The 13,458-nt window shown below is 46.9% G+C and overlaps 1 long non-coding RNA gene across 2 annotated transcripts in view; it reads left to right on the top strand.

Moving 5' to 3' along the window:
* The first annotated feature begins 2,282 nt into the window (after positions 1-2,282).
* The window catches only part of LOC136097890 (uncharacterized), an 80,082-nt gene continuing 68,906 nt past the window's right edge, over positions 2,283-13,458 (top strand). Inside the window, exon 1 of one of the 2 annotated variants that reach the window (XR_011737569.1) lies at positions 2,283-3,156. This is a non-coding gene — a long non-coding RNA (uncharacterized lncRNA). The remainder of the gene's footprint in view (positions 3,157-13,458) is intronic. The other variant, XR_011737567.1, reaches the window with a different exon arrangement.

Below are 13,458 nucleotides of genomic sequence, written 5' to 3' on the forward strand. Positions count from 1 at the left end.
CAAGAGGACACAACAGAGATGACGGAGGAAAACAGCAAGAGGGGAAGGAGAGGAGGAGCAGAGAACACAGAAGTAAACGAGACCCTTGAATCTCAGCCAATCAGAGGAGTAAGAGAAGGGTTCCAAAAGACCAGGCTCTGAATACAAAGCATACCTCGTAAGGTTTTGTCTCCAAACTTTTCCTCTTTTGAAGGCAAGGTGCAGATCCCACGCTGTCCTTTGGTCTCCGACGATGTCCTCCAGCGGCGTCCTTCGGTCCCCGACGGTCTCTGGCGGTCTCCAGTGGGCTTCTGTGCACACACACACGCACATGCACGCACGCACATATCTGGTTTTTATTTTCTATATCTACACATTTCTATTAACTCTAGAGTCTGTATACACGTCTACAGGGAGAAGGAGAAAAAGTCTGACTTATTTGTGCAATGTGCAAACCTTTTCCCTTGAAGGCAAGCTCCAGCTCCAGCGCTGCCCTTGGGTGTCCTGGCCGTCTGTGGTGGCTCCTGAGGACTCCTCCCGGTGCTCTGGGGCTGCCGACCGGAAGATGGCAGCGACTCTCCTCGCCTCTTCCCCAGGCCCCAGGGCAGAGGAGATGCCCCGGCATGAGGGCCGGGGATGCGGTCTGGGAAGCCGGGCTCACCTGCGGCTCCAGAGCGGCTGCTGCTCCGGCCCGGCCCATCCCATCCCGTCCCATGCCCCGGAGGCGGCTAGTGGCGGCTGCGGGGGCGGCGCCGCTTGTGCCCAGGCGCCTGCTTGGGGGCTCTGGGAGAGCCCCCGGCCGTCCTGCGGCGCTTCGGGCACCACGGCGCCGGGGGCTGCCCGCCCATGCTGCTCTTGTGCCCCAGCAGCCCTGCCTGAGGCGGGTCCACGTCCATCGGCTCCGCCTCCTCCCGAGGCGGGTCGATGTCCATGGGCTGCTCCTCCTCCTCCCGGGGTGGGTCAACCTCCATCGGCTCCTCCTCTCGCCTGTGGGCGGTGCTGGTGCTCGCGACAGGCTGCCGCCGTTTCTTGGGCGGCGGAGCCATGGGCCGGGGGGTCCGTGAGCCTCCTCTTCTCTCTTCTGCTCGCTGCGGCCTCTTCTCTCCGAGCGCTGGCGCGGCTGGCACGGCTGTGCTCCAACTGCCACAACAGAGGCTCGCGGCGTCCCCAGCGAACGCTGCGGTGGCCGGCATGGCGGCCCGCAGGGCCACGAGGGCCCCGTCGCGGGGCCATTTTGCTCTGCAGTGCTGTCAGTGCTTGCATTTGGTTTGCCTCGCCTCGCCTCGGATGGAACCAGCTCGTTTGCCTTTTGTCTTGAGGAAAGACCGACAGCCGCACATCTTTTGACAATATCTTTTACCAGCACGACAAACCTGGCACTTGTATTGCACAATTATCCTGTGCTAAGGGATTCTGCTATTTCTTTAGTGCTGGAGGATGAAGAATGCAAAAGGTGTTTGAAGAGACAGTGCTCGTTCCCGCGTTTACCGGCACACGGGGCGGGGCCGAGGAGCGACGGCTCTGCCATCCGCTCGTCGGGGCTGCTGGCTCGGTCTTTGCGGGAGGCGGTAGCGATTGCTCGGGTCTGTGTCCAGCATGGCGGCCAAGGCGAGCAGCAGCCCCTCTCAGCTGCTGCTGCCGCTCGGTAAGCGGCGCCGCGACGCTTCCGCGCTCTCCCGGTGCCCGGGCGGGGCTGCGCTGGGGCCCGGCCTGTGCCCGGCGGGCGGGCGGGCGGGGAGGACGAGGCCGCTTGCGGGCACGCGTGGGTGGCGCGCTCGGCGCCGCCGCTTGGCGGGCAGCTGGAGCGGGGGGAGCGGCTGTGCCCGCCGGGTCCGGCGGTGTCGGCCGGTGCGGGAAAATCCCGTCGAAGAGGTTACAGGCTTGTGAGTATTATTTCTGCTTGTTGTTGCTCTTTCATTTTGTGTTTCCTGAGGGAAAACTTGCTGTAAGGTGTGTAAGCAAAACGTGCTTGTTTTTTTGGAATGTTTGCCGGCTGAGTAGTTTCTGCCTTGGACTGAATCCTTGGGGGTGATCTGTTCGGGGCAGCCCTGTCATAGGGTAGCAGTTGCGTGACTGATCCTTGTCATCGGGTTCCTACCTGGTAGCCTTGATTTGGCGTGGGTTGTTGTGTTGAACTTCTCCGTAGTGAGTTTGGTTTTCCATTTCCTGAAGGTCTAGGCAAAGATTAAACAAATGAGTGGACTTAAAGAGAAGTATTTATTATTTGGTCATGCCATGTTGCTCTTTGAAACCTGTTTTGATTCTTGGTGATATTCAAGAAATTGCCGCGACTCAGAGGGCAAATCTTGATGTGCTGAGCAGAAGAGTGCAATGGATCTTTTTGCTTGCCAGGTAGCTTTCCTGACCCATGTGGCCAGTTGATCAAGATTCCACTGCACGCCTGAGAGAGTGAGAAAGATCCCCTCCCTCCTTAAATAATGACCGTGATGCTAATGGGATGAAATACTCTTCTTGATCAGCCTGGATGTCAGTCAAGCTCTGTCCCATCTCTGCCCCCCTTCCTCGGCAGGTCCCATCTGTGGGCAGAGCAGTCAGAATGTCCTTGGCTCTCAGACCAGAGCAATTACAAGCATTAGTTCTGTGCTGGGGTGTTAGCTCTTGTTCTCAAACTAATTCCAAATAATGAGCGTGCGAGCTGTGAAAAAGAAAGGTTTCTAACTGCATGAAGAAAATCAGTTCGCTTTCGGTGAAAACAGCACAATTTCTTTCAGGTATGGAGCGCTCAGGGCTCTGTCAGGGCTTTCTTTTCTCCTCCGCCTTCTTTTCCCTTCCCTTCCCCCTTCCCTCTCCCTTCCTTCACTCTTCCCTAAAAACCACTTCCCAGGACACAAAACGCAATGGATACAAGTGTTTCTATTTTATTTTGTTTTATTTTATTTTTTAATGTACTTCCTTTGATGTTATTTCATGTCATTTCTGTTTCTCACTCTGTTTCAGAGCCAGTGCTCACAATCCTTAACGCAAGCCCACGTGTAGCCAGGAGCAGGCTGCTGCGTTCTTCACTTTAGCTTGAACAAACAGCCCTTGCAGGCTGGCAAAGGCAAGTCCCAGAGCTGCAGAGAGCAGCAGCAGGAATAGAGGCCAAGCTTTCCCTGGTTCCTGAAGAGGGAGAACCTTGAGAATGAGGCGCGGGACTGACCGTGCACAAAAGAAGAGGTATGTGGTACTGTGGGATCTTTTCCAAAGCATCACATGTAGCGATGACAAGCAGGTGTTTTGCCTTCCACAGCTTGTTTTGCTGCTGTGCTTCTTGGGCAGGGATGCACGAGAAGCGCTCTGGTCCCGGCCAGGCGCTGGTGTTGCCCGCAGGGAGAGCTGCCGAGTGGCAGCTGCGAATCCTTCCTGTTCCTGACAGGACACCAGTGGCTGCTCCAAAGCACTGGGTCCCCATGCAACATCTCTGCATCCTGTTCCCTACATCTGCCTTCTTTGTCTGTAACTTGTTTGGGTTTTGCCTGTTTCTTTCTACCTTGTTTGTTTTTTTTGTTTTGGTGGTGGTGGTGTTGTTTCTCTTGTTGCTGTTGTTCTGGTTTTGTTGGGGTTTTTTAAGTTTGTTTCGTTTGGTTGGTGTAGGTCAGCTTCTATGAGTTGGTTTTGGTAGGCTTTTTGAGACTGGTTGTTCGAAGGTGGTTGTTTGACGCTGTATGACGTTGTTGGTAGGTTGTGTGTTCGTAGGTCACTGAAGGCTGGTTGTTTTAGGTTAAGGTTTGTTAAGTTTGGTTTAGGTTGGCGGTCTTAGCTGCTTGTTTCCGGTTTGATGGTTTAGCTTGGTTTGGGTTGGTTAGTTTAGGTGGGTGGGTTCAGGTTGTTTGATGTGATTTTCTTAGCGCTGCTCTGTGTGGTTTAGCTGAGGAGGTTTCTTTTTCTCGGTTTTGCTGGGTTCTTTGGTTGGTGCTGTTTTCTGAGGATTCTTTAGCACTGGTTGTGTTAGTTTGGTTTAGGTTTCTGGTTTTAGTAGCTTGGTTCAGTTTGTTGCGGTCGTTTGAGGTTGGTTTGAGGCAGGTTCTTTGAGGGTGGTTGTGAGAGGCTGGTTGTTGAAGGCTGGTGGGTTCAGGTTGCTTGATGCAGGTGATTTTTGGTTGAAGTTGTCTTCCGTCGGTTGTTGTAGGTGGCGTATCTGAAGCTGTTTTCATTGAGGCTGTTTTCTGTAGTTTGGTTGAGGTTTGTTTAGATGATTTTAAGTTGGGGGTGGGTGGGTTGGTTGGTTGGTTGGTTATTTGAGGTTGTTTCTTTTCAGTAAGCAGTTTAGGTGGGTTGGTGGGTGTCTGTGTTTTTAGGTATGTTGGTTTAGGCAGGTTTGGTTTACATTGTTTAGGTCGCTTGAAGGGTTTCTGTTAAGGTTGGTTCAGGTTGTTTGGTTTAGGTTGGTTTAGTTATTTCCTGGTAGGTTGTTTAGGGCAGTGTTATGCACGGTGCATGTTTTGCAGATGGGTTCCTTCAGACTGGGGTGGCTTAGATTGGTTGTTGAGGGTGCTTTAGGTGGTTTGGTTAGATGTACATTGTGTTTAGTTGGTTTTTGGTTGTGTCTGGATGCTTTGGATGTGAGTGCAATCTCGCTGGGACATGTGTCCCCCCACTAATCACCAGGCTCGATTGGGCTGTTTCTGCTGTCTCGGCAGACGTCCCCTTCCTCCTTCCCTGCTCCACGTGTTTCCCCGCCTTGCTCAAAGAGGACGACGTTCCCCGCTAGAGGCGAACCGTTGCTAGGTCAAGGGTATACGGTAGCTGCGCCGTGCTTGAGGACCTCCAAACAAGCTCAGGGTCCGTTAGGAGGAGAACCTGGGGTAGTCAGGCTTCCAAGACTGCAGGCACATCCAAGTGAGACACTGCCTGGGGCAGGGTGGCTGGTGGTTGGGTTTTTGTTGTTGAGGTTTTTTAGGGTGTTTTAGCTTTGTTGTTGAAGTTGAGTTGATCTAGATTGGTTTTTAGCTTGGTCGTCGTAGGCTGGTTTCAGTGGTTCTATTTAGCTTTGGGTTGTTTGCTTTAGGTCATTTTGGTGTGGTTATGTCATTTGGTTTCCTATTTTTGAGGTTGGTTTAGATCGGTCGCTTTAGGTGGTTTTATCCTTTATTAGATTGGTTTTAAGTTGTTTGAGATTGTTTAATGGTTATTTTAGGTTAAGATTGGTTGGTTTCAGTTTGTTTAGCTTGTTTGGTTCTAGGTTGCTTAAGGTTGGTTGAGAAATGCCGGTTTATGTAGTTTTAGATTGTTTTAGGTAGTATTTTTTTAGATCATTTGGTTTAGATAGGTTTGTTTTAGGGTGTTTAGGTTGGTTTATTTTGTTTGGTTTAGGTAATTTGTTGTAGATTGTTTAAGGTTCCGTTTAGGTTGTTGGTGGCTGATTGAAGTTTTTTAAGGCAGATTGGTTTAGCTTCTTTAAGGTTGGTTTAGGTGAGCTGTTCTATGCTGGTTTGGGCAGGCTGTTCTAGCTAAGTTTAGGGCCAGCTCGTGGAGCAGCAGGCACCCAGCCCAAATGGCCCAAAGAAGCCGTGGCAAGGGGCCGTGCTCAGCGCTGCAGAGGAAGGCAAAAAACCCCCGGAGACGCTTGCCGTCCCACCTGGGGGAAAAAAAAAGCCTTCCTCCCCCCAGCTGCAGGGCACGAGAGGCCATCTTCCTGGTGCTTGAGCAGCAGGCAGGATCCGAGCCAAAAGGGCCCAGAGGAGCTCTGCAAAGTGGTCATGCTCAATGCTGCAGAGGAAGGCAAAAAACCCCCGGGGACCAGTGCCAATCTGCCCCGGGGGAAAAAATTCCTTCCTGACCCCAGTGCTGGCGATCGGCTGTTCCCTGAGCATGTGAGCCAGACCTGGCTCCTTGTCCCACAGGCTGCTCACGCCTCCCAGGACCTGCCCCAGCCCTATCCTATCCTATCCTATCCTATCCTATCCTATCCTATCCTATCCTATCCTATCCTATCCTATCCTATCCTATCCTATCCTATCCTATCCTCCCTTGAGCTGGAGTCATCTCCTGGACTCCCGAGAGTGCTCAAATGCCCCTGACCTGATGGACCTTGGCGGGGACTAGAATGCAATATATCTGTGATCACCGTTTATTTTTTATGTATTTCATAACTATAGAATTTACATATTTGTGAACTGTTCAGAAAAAATCATTTTAGTAACAAGAGAGTAGTAAATAGGCCATAGGCAAATTTCTTTAAAAAAATGAAGAAAATTCTGTTTCTTCTTAGAAATATTATGTGGAATCACTATCTAGAAGCATATTTTGCTCAGTTTCTTTTGAGAAGGGTATTATTTTCTAAAATGCCCAAGAGATTTAACAACACACACACACACGCAATTTTAGTAAGTAACTCAATCCAACAGTTTAAGCACTCTTCTGTTTCTTCCTCTTGAATGTTTTACAAAAATCTTCCCATAGGACTCAGATCTCTTCTGACTTTAGATATGTAAAAGCTGACATTTTTTTTCAACTTCTTTAGGAAGATGCAGACACTCCTTGGACGCAATTTATCTCACTTGTTCTCATACTGATCTCAGGACATCCTGTAGCTGGGCAAAAATTCACATTTCTAAACCTGCTTATGTACACAGCAAATGTGAAATTTAACTGGACACACATATTACCTTCCTCATTTCGGGGAGGTCAAAAGGAGGTTCTTAGGGACACGGTTTAGTGCTAGAGTTAGGTTATGGTTGGACTCGATGATCCTGAGGTTTTCTTACAACTGAAATGATTCTATGATTCCATTTTAACAACCCTTCAAATAAAGATTAATTACATATAAGGTACAGCTCTTCTCCATTGCATTCAGTACATCACTTCTGCTGCTGTTTTCAGTCTTTTCCACAAGATGCTGGGGAGGACAACCAGATGTATTCATTTCCTCTGTAATCACTGTTGCTTTGACATTCACCCAAGACCTCTTGCACCAGGATACCACCCTCTGATTACAGGACACATTACTGTTATATCCCCACCTGGACCATAAATACTCTCCAAAAACACTGCATGTCACTCCATGCTGTTTAGTTCCTGTGCCAGGGTTTGCGATGCAAAACACCAACAACCATAACCAATATAAACATTTTGGCTTTGAAAGACTTTCAGTTTAAGAAAAACTCCACCCCACAACAGAGAGTGCCCTACAACCAAAGCTCCAATACAACCTGCCCCCTTAAGCCACTCTCTCATTCTTCTGCTGGTATATATTGAATTTTATTCCACAAGCTGATTCCTGTATAGCCCCTCCAACTAATCTGGGCAGGCAACTTCATTAATCTTTACACAGCAGCCTGCTCAGTAACTGTCAAGTTGGAATACTGTTGGTCTTTGGAAAAGTCAGCTACTACTCAAAGGTCCCTAACAACCTGGATCACCTCTCTGAAAAGGAAGAGGGAATTTCTGCAGCATCTCGATGTATTGCTGTTGAATGTTAATTTACTTTGTGGCCTGAAAGGCATCTGGAAGCAGAATATGATTACTGAGAGGAGAGACCCTAATGCATTATATCCATCACTATTTGTTGCTGTGGTTACAGTTATTAAAGACCATAATAAGACACATTATACCAGATTAGAGGAAAAAAGAAACTAATGATCGCCCTATCATTTTCCTATCTTCTTCCACAAAAGAGTTCAGACTGGTTTGAAAATTAGTGTTATTAGACCTGACGTCAAAGGCAAGAAGCATTTTATCACTCAGCATTGTTATCAGTGATAGAGCATAGAAATAGTACAGCAAAGCTCAATGGGGAATAAAAAATAATTTCTTAAGAAAAAGAGTAGGGGCACTTTCATTCAATTCAAAACTTAGTTATTCCTATGCATAGAGTACCAGGTACGCACTGGCCAAAACCAACCTCAAATCTCTTATAGCTGCTATTTGATGGGGAAGCAACATCAGGGACTCAGAAGTCCTATTGTCAAGCAACAAGAAGAAGAAAGTGGTTGACTGAAGAAAAACCTCTAGCATTTTGTATTCCCTAAAACATAATCCGTTTTTCCAGGTCATGACTGAGATGTGGCCTCTCCTCCCACACTCAGGCCCTCTGAAAACATGTCTCATGCAGCAAGGATCTTCTACAATTTCTCTTTATTTCTATGTGCCAGGATAGGACAGAATGAATTACAGGCTCATTCACTGTCAAGTTTGCATGTCTTCTTTCGCAACTAACATTTACTTCAATCTTCTATATACATAGCTGTTTGACATAATTGTTCAGAGGTTTATTTTTCAGCCTGCCTAATACTCTTTCTGATGTCTCAGTGATATACAGAATAGAATTCCGTATTTAAGATTTGAAGCACTCATAAAACTGTGTTACTGATTAAAGTCTGCCAAGAAAGGCAGTTAAGGTAACATTTTGAACAAGATTCATCTTAGACTTTTATAGAAGACAGTAGCAACAACAGAAAAGCATGCAAGATTGGAGTGAAAAAGTGAGCCTTGAATAAAGGATACTGCTAAGATTTAGCAATAACCTTAAAGATTCAGTACAGCAGGAGAAAATAACCAGAGCATATAATGACCTGCCACACCCTCACCACCTGCCAGACACTATAGGAAGGAAAAGCAATCTCAGAAGACCCTGCTAATGGCTCTCCAGCCCTTCATACAGTCAATGCAACACAAAAATACAGAAAACAGGAGGTCCCCTGTACAAATATTTGTTCATAGGCATCCTCCTTTTTTGTGCTTTGCTGTTAGCCTCCGTATCTGTGGCAGGATGCAACCCTTCCCCCCCACTCTCTCCCCCCCCCTCCTTCAATATGGAAGGAGTAGGCACATTTCCCTCTCTATTACTTGAGGGTAACAGCTTCTTTTGTTGGCGCCTAGCTATTGATTATCGAAAATTGAATAATAACACCGCACCACTAACAGCTGCCGTCCCAAACATAGCCTCGTGGTGACTGTAATACAAGCAGCAGCCCACCCATGGATGGCTGCTTTAGATGTTAAAGATATGTTCTTCATGATTCCCCTAAGGGAAGAAGACAAGGCACAATTTGCTTTTACCTGGGAAGGGAAGCAATACACTTTTAATCAGCTTACTCAGGGGTACAAACACTCTCCTACTATTGCCCACAATGCCCTTGCTGCAGTCATTGACACTGTACAGGTACCGTCAGGCATTTGCATATATCAATATTTAGACAACATCTTAGTGGGCGGAGACAATAAGGAACAGGTGGGGCAAGTAGCAGAAACTCTTTGGAATTTATTAACACAGAACGGATTAGATATTCCACCGTCCAAGTGCCAGGGTCCCAGCCACGAAGTTAAATTCCTAGGGGCTTGGTGGATAGGGGGAGCCATAGCAGTGCCTGATGATGTTCTGGCTACCATAGACAAGGGGCACACCCCAAACAGCAAAGCAGACTTGCAATGCCTGTTGGGTACATTAGGGTACTGGAGAAAACATATCCCAGGATTCTCAGTGATTGCCCGTCCCCTATATGACCTACTCCGAAAAAACAAGAAATGGAATTGGACTCTACAACATACAGAGGCCCTTAATGTTCTAAAAGATGAACTTAAAGCCTATCAGAAATTTGGCCCGCTACATCCACAAGACCCATTAAGAGTGGAATGGGGGTTTGCAGAACATGCCTCCTATTGTGCTATATTCCAGAGGGGGCCAATAGGGCCAGCTAGACCTTTGTTGTTCTCTTCCACCGCATTTAAGGGAGCTGAACAACGATATTCGGAGTGGGAAAAGGGGCTTCTCTCACTTACCTGAGCAGTTAAGGAGGCAGAGAAACTGTGTACATCACAGAAAGTTATTGTACAAGGCCCTTTCCCTCTGTTGAATTCAATCCTTAAAGGGTTACCCCCCCGAGGGGGTGGCACAGAACGCAACGGTACGAAAATGGTACGCCTATTTAGAGGGAGTTAGCCAATTGTTACTACTAAAGGAGGGTTCTGTAAAAGTTTCAAAACTTCAACAACCTGTGAACGCTGATCAGGTCCTGTTGAGCCTGCCTTCTAAACCCTCTCCAATAAAAGAAGCACCTAAGCTAACTCAGGACTCAGACACACAAGGAGTCTGGTTCACTGATGCATCAGCCCATCGGGTAGGGACAAACTGGCAGTACAAGGCAGCAACATTGGAGATTGCTACTGGAAAAAGAATAACAGAGGAGGGGGAAGGTAGTGCTCAAGTAGGAGAACTGCGTGCTCTCTTATTAGCAGCAGAAGGAGGAGCCTTCATGATTTACACTGATTCCTATGCAACCTATAAGGGTGCCACTGAATGGATATGCCAATGGGAATCCAACCAGTGGGAAGTAAATTGCACCAGAGTGTGGAGAGCTGAAGATTGGCAAAGACTATTAGAGATAGGCAGGTCACGACCTTTGAGTGTGGGCTGGGTAAAAGGACATGCAAAGGATGGAACCCCCGCTGCCAAATGGAATCAACAAGCTGACTTTCTAGCCCAGATCAGGCTAGCTGAAAGCATACCAGAGGAGTGGGCACGGTTAGCTGAATGGTTACACCTTAAGCAAGGCCATTCTGGAAAAGCAGATCTTTATTACGAATGCCGATCCCGGGGTTGGCCGGTGTCCGTGGGAACATGTGAAGCAATTCTCACAGCCTGTCCACAATGTCGGATCAGACTTAAAGCTGATCACACAAATCAGGCCCCGGTCCTACATATCAGGCAGGGCAAGACTCTCTGGAGCATGTGGCAAGTTGACTATGTCGGGCCATTGAGACCCTCTAATGGAAAGAAATACATCCTGGTGGGGGTAGAGCACAGTTGCCACTCAATGGAAATAAGAGATAGAAAAGGCCACAGCTTGGGTGCAAGGACAGGGAAAGTGGGGAGAGGTGCTTCTTCAGGAGCTCCTTCAGGAACTTCAAAGAATAAAGGAAGTATTTTTTTTTTGATTATGCCTTGTTTCTACTGGCAGATATTATTTATCTACAGGGCTCTAGGGAAGTGACATTAATAAATCCACCCCCTACTGAGAAGTTATCGCCATACAGAGAAAATGAAGGACTTTGGTGGGGGGGAGGGAAATAAATCTTACACTTTCTTTGTTTCTTTTTCCTATGACACCTCTGTAACAGAGGCTGGCAGCATACTGTGTGCTGTACCCATCCAGCAGCACTAACCTGTCCTTTCCTGGCAACCTCTGTACATATCCCAGCGGCTAACAGTCCCGAGGGCAACAAAAAGAGCAATGCAATTAAGCATCATTTGCTGCTTGGGCGTTCTTTTGAAGAGAGTGAGTGTTTTCTTTGAGTCATTGACACTAAACATTTGGTACATTTTATTTTTGAACATAGCTCAGTGAAACAAAAGAAACTGCTGAAGCAGAAAAAATAAAATCACATGCACATTACTTCCACAGTGCTACTAATTGTTTCCAAATGACAAGTCAAAACATCTCTGATTTTGTTGTTAGGAGATTAATTTGGACAGCTGAAAAAGTTACTCCAACCCTTTAGATACTACCCCTGCAATCTGAGTGCAAGATCATTTTATCCACAAAAATCTTATTTGCATACACAAACAATGTTAATGTTGCTTCAGTCAGTATTTGTTCTTCTTCAGATCACCACAAGATGGGGGTTTCTGTTTGTTGGTAATGCAGCACTCGTCACACTTGAGGAGAGATGTGTCAGGCTAAACACTTTAGACCCTTGTCCAAATCAGAACCCACGTAGCAAGGTGGGCAGGTTGGCGGACATTGCAGGAGTACAACATAATCCTGCTGGTAGTCCTGCCAGAATGATTGATTACTAATACTTTCAAAAAACCCACAAACAGGTGTTGTATTTCAAGTCCTTAAAGACTGTAACTCAGTGCTTCTGTTGTTTCTGTGGTAACAAAATAGTATTAATAATATAATTTAATGGCTAAACAACAGCAGCACTCCAGCTAGTGTGCTAGCCATGTGCTCATTAGCTAGAAATCATGATGTACCAAAAGCTCATTTGAATTGGGGCAATCATTTAAAAAATATTATTCTAGCTTCAAGTCACAACATATGATTAATGATCCAGTTGCAGGACTACATCTGATGGTGAAGATTTTCTTATTCCTCATTAGAAAAAAGGTGATCAATCCCATCGGTTTTATAACACTGTATCAGATCTGGCTGGGACAGAGTGAATTTTCTTCATAGCACTTTGTATGGTGCTGTGTTTTAGATTAGTGACCAAAACAAGGTTGATAACACATTTTAGCTGTGGCTGAAAGCGCTTGCACAGCATTGGGGGCCTCTGTTTCTCACTCTGCCCCCGCTCAGCGAATAGTTTGGGGGCGTTGCAAGAGGTTAGGAGGGGACATGACCAGACAGGTAACCCAAACTGATCGAAGAGATATTCTGTACCATATAACATCACACTCAGCAATAAAAAGGGAGGGGAGGGGATTTTAGGGGGATTAACTATCTTTTGGTCACGAACTGGCTGAGCAACAGTCTACTTGTGGGAGGTGGTGAGTGATTGCCTTTGCATGACTTTTGCTTGCTTTGTCTCTTCTTCCACTTACCTTTTGCTTATTAAACGATTTAAATCTTGATGTACAAGTTTCCTTGCTTTTACTCTTCCTTTCCTCTCCCCCCATCCCATTGGGGGTCAGAGAAAGCAAACAAGCAGCTGTGTGGTGCTTCACTGCCTTCCAGGGTTAAACCACAACAAAGATGAAAAGCTAACTGAGTCAGAAAAGGTTAAACAGTGTGACTCATAAAAATTTTTGCCAACATACTCATAACACACACCCACCTCACCCCAACACACACACAGCTGTGTTTTTGGGTTTGGCATTTAGGCAGAAACCCCAATTCACACAATACCCCATGAGAAAGATCCTTGTCTGGATTTTGAGAAGACCCCCAAAGGCCTCCTCTAGTCATGGCAGGGCTGACAGCAGCTCAGCTGGATCTAGATCCTCAATATTAGAGATACAAGAAACAGTACAATGCAGTACAAGTGCAGTCAGGCAAAACACTGGATGCAGAAAACGTTTCTGCCAGTGCCATTCTGAAGATGCAATACTCACGTAGGAGAGCCTGTATGTAGGTGCAAAGGACTCCAAAATGCCCATTCTCCTTGAGCACAGAATCTAGAGTCATCTGTTCATGCCCACAGTCAGTACTCAGGGCCCCACCAAGTTTTAGGACAGCCCAAACATTGCCAATTACTTCAGGTCCCTGCATGGGCTGTTTGCAGAGTTCCTGCTCTGTATGCATGTCTGCAATACCATAAATCATTTTTGATGAATAGGACCATTTCTCAGTCAGCAATAAGCTGCATGCAAAAAGGCATACGTGAACATTTAGAGGAGTCACTTAGGGTTTGTTCTGTTTTAAAGTGCCAAGCTTAACACCTAACAGGACATTTCACACTCTGCTCCAAGTAGACATGGAGAAGCCAAGTCCCATCTGCCAAGAGCAACTGCTGACTCAGCTCTACTGCAAACAGAGCCCAACTCTCACTTGCATTGATCACAGTTCCAAAAGTGCAAGAGCCAGAAACTCAAGT

This window comes from Patagioenas fasciata, chromosome 2, assembly GCF_037038585.1.
Source record: "Patagioenas fasciata isolate bPatFas1 chromosome 2, bPatFas1.hap1, whole genome shotgun sequence".
NCBI classification, from domain to species: Eukaryota; Metazoa; Chordata; class Aves; order Columbiformes; family Columbidae; genus Patagioenas; species Patagioenas fasciata.